Genomic DNA, 2,724 nt, shown 5'->3' with positions numbered 1-2,724 from the left:
CTTTGAAAACATAATACACATGTGATGACGGATTAGTTCCTAGGCTTACGCCCTTGGTAGAGATATGGAAGTACTACGTTAACCCCTAAGAGCCGAACTTTTTTCTTTTCGTTGGATCTTGCTTAAATTTGACCGCTTCTAACTCCGGACCGGTACTGAGTAAATATGTCAAATAATGGTGAAAATAGAAGAGTTTATCACCTGCGAACAAGGAGAGCTGACCCTAACACTCCTAACAGTGGACACTGATGTAGGATTAAAGCAAGGGAGATATATAATGGTGAAAATAGAAGGAATTAGACAGATCCTCGATGGACTCTGACGTGGAGCGACTAAGATAACTATTAGCGAGAGAAGAGAGAAGGGTTTGGTCAAATTTGGTGTGACTTGTAGGCTTCGGCTCTCATGGGTTACCGGTTAACACATTCACGACCGATTGAACAACCGGTGGCAGAAACGAGTCTGCACGCATTGAACCGGTTGGGCCATCGCGCATCGTTGCCAAAAGGCACTTATTTTGCGACATCGAGGATACTTTGTGCCATTCCAAGCGACGGTTGTTTCCTCCGTTTAGGGGAGTCCCAAATCAATTATCCGATAGTTAGGTGCATCATGCATGATAGTCCATGTCAACACGAAGCTCAGAGCTCACTGTCATTGGAGGAAATGACACTGGTCAGGTGTTGAGCGTCTGAACGTACATTGGACTTACTTGAGGTGAGTTTTCTCAATATTCTTAAGCAGGGTTCAGTTTTAGGCCAGCCACTTAACTATCAGGTAATAGTCCTAAATTAAAATGACAGTGCAGTAGTCCTAAACTAAAATGGACGCGGCACACAAGGGATCAAGAAGAGACCGCCTTAACATAATAATACTATCAGGTAGACCTGATCAAGTCCGTCTGTCAGGTCTACCTAATACCTAATGAGCACACACACTTCATAATATACTACCTACGTATTTCATCTCCTTCCTATTTGATTTTACAGAAAGAGAGAAGGGGAAGACAGTAGAGGTGGGCCGGGCCGGGCCTATTATTTTCCATTATTACCAAGGCAATCAAGGCATCTTACACCGATTTACTACTAATATCACACTTCCTACGTATTTCATCTTCTTCCTTTTTGGTTTTACAGAAAGAGAGAAGGGCAAGACAGTGGAAGTGGGCCGGGCCTACTTCGAGACGGACCGCAAACATTTCACCATCCTGGATGCGCCGGGACATAAGAGTTTTGTGCCTAACATGATCGGTGGAACCGCTCAAGCAGATTTAGCCGTTCTAGTAAGTCGTCTAAGAACGTGGAATATATTCCTTGTTGTTCTTATGATCTTTGATTATTTATTCCTGAAATTTTGTCTATCGTATTTGCTGTTCATTCAAACACTAGTTTCTTATTATTAAACCTAACCATAACCTTCATTCATGATTCGAAAGTAACTTCCGTGGCCAACAGATGGGCGAGAAGAGACACAATACTTCCCATTTAGGTGCTGGGTCAACACGAGAACACCAGAAAGTAACCCGTTGAAATATATGCATGGAATACGAGTATATTCCTTGTTGTTCTTATGATCTTTGATTATTTATTCCTGAAATTTTGTCAATCGTATTTGCTGTTCATTCAAACACTAGTTTCTTACTATTAAACCTAACCATAACCAATAACCGTCATTCATGATTCGAAAGTAACTTCCGTGGCCAAGTGGGTATCACACTAGGTCTCAACTCTAGGCTTGCACGCCGGAAGTCCCGGGTTCGATTTTTTTCTCTCTGTGCTTCAAGTTCGGAGTGCACTCAGTCCCGTGAGGGCAATCGAGTAGCTAGTAGCAACCTGTGGCGGCATTGCCAGTGTAAAAAGATTATTGAAATATTGAAATTGATTGCAAAGGAGTCACAGTAATGCTGTGATATCCACAAAAATTGTGAAAAAGCTCTGCTTTACCACAAATAATTTGAGATTGATTGATTATTCCTTGCACTCTTTGACTATGTTTTATTGCATGTCGTTCGCGCCGTATTTCGTAAGTTCAACTAATTCTTAATCCTCTACTTTCACTCTCTCTAGCGGAGTCAAAGAGAAGAACTTCTTCCTGCACTACGAGTTTCCTCCCTACGCTACGAGGGAGATAGGGAGAGCAGGAACCTACGGGAGAAGAGAGGTGGGACATGGAGCTCTGGCTGAGAAGGCATTGCGTTGTGTTGTGCCCAAAGACTTCCCGTTCACCATCAGACTAACGTGTGAAGTGCTCGAGTCTAATGGTAAGTGAGAGAGTAACAGAATCGGTTCATGTAAAGATACACAGGCGTGCGTGCTTACTGGAACTTGGCCTGGCGCACTGCCGTACGCTCAGATTTTTATGGCATGTATGAATAAGGCTTACATATTCTTGAGAGTTCATTGATCCTAGTTCATTCCTGATCCTATCCTTCCCTATCTTACTTTCTTGATAATGGATAGCCTAGTGAATATTATAGAAATGAAAACACAAGTGATTGAATTTTGTTTTATTTCCTATTAACGTTTCACAATTCTGGCATTTTGAAATCCATCTCGAATTTTCTTGTTCGGAATTTGAAAGCACATTTTAAAGCTAGTCTTCATAGAGTTAGGAATTTTGAGGATTTCTTTAGAATATTCATACCTTCTTTAATTTTGAGGATTTCCAGGAATTCCAGGGGGGGGGTCTGACGTACACTAAAGGGGAAAAATGGAGCTTGAGGGG

General features: G+C 41.9%; 1 protein-coding gene across 1 annotated transcript in view; it reads left to right on the top strand.

Annotated features, from left to right (window-relative positions):
- Positions 1-2,724, top strand: part of LOC103513488 (eukaryotic peptide chain release factor GTP-binding subunit ERF3A) — a 42,573-nt gene that overhangs the window by 38,895 nt on the left and 954 nt on the right. The window lies entirely within an intron of this gene.

This window comes from Diaphorina citri, unplaced genomic scaffold (assembly GCF_000475195.1).
Source record: "Diaphorina citri unplaced genomic scaffold, Diaci psyllid genome assembly version 1.1 scaffold978, whole genome shotgun sequence".
Taxonomy (NCBI): Eukaryota; Metazoa; Arthropoda; class Insecta; order Hemiptera; family Psyllidae; genus Diaphorina; species Diaphorina citri.
This window is presented reverse-complemented; position numbering and strand designations above follow the sequence as displayed.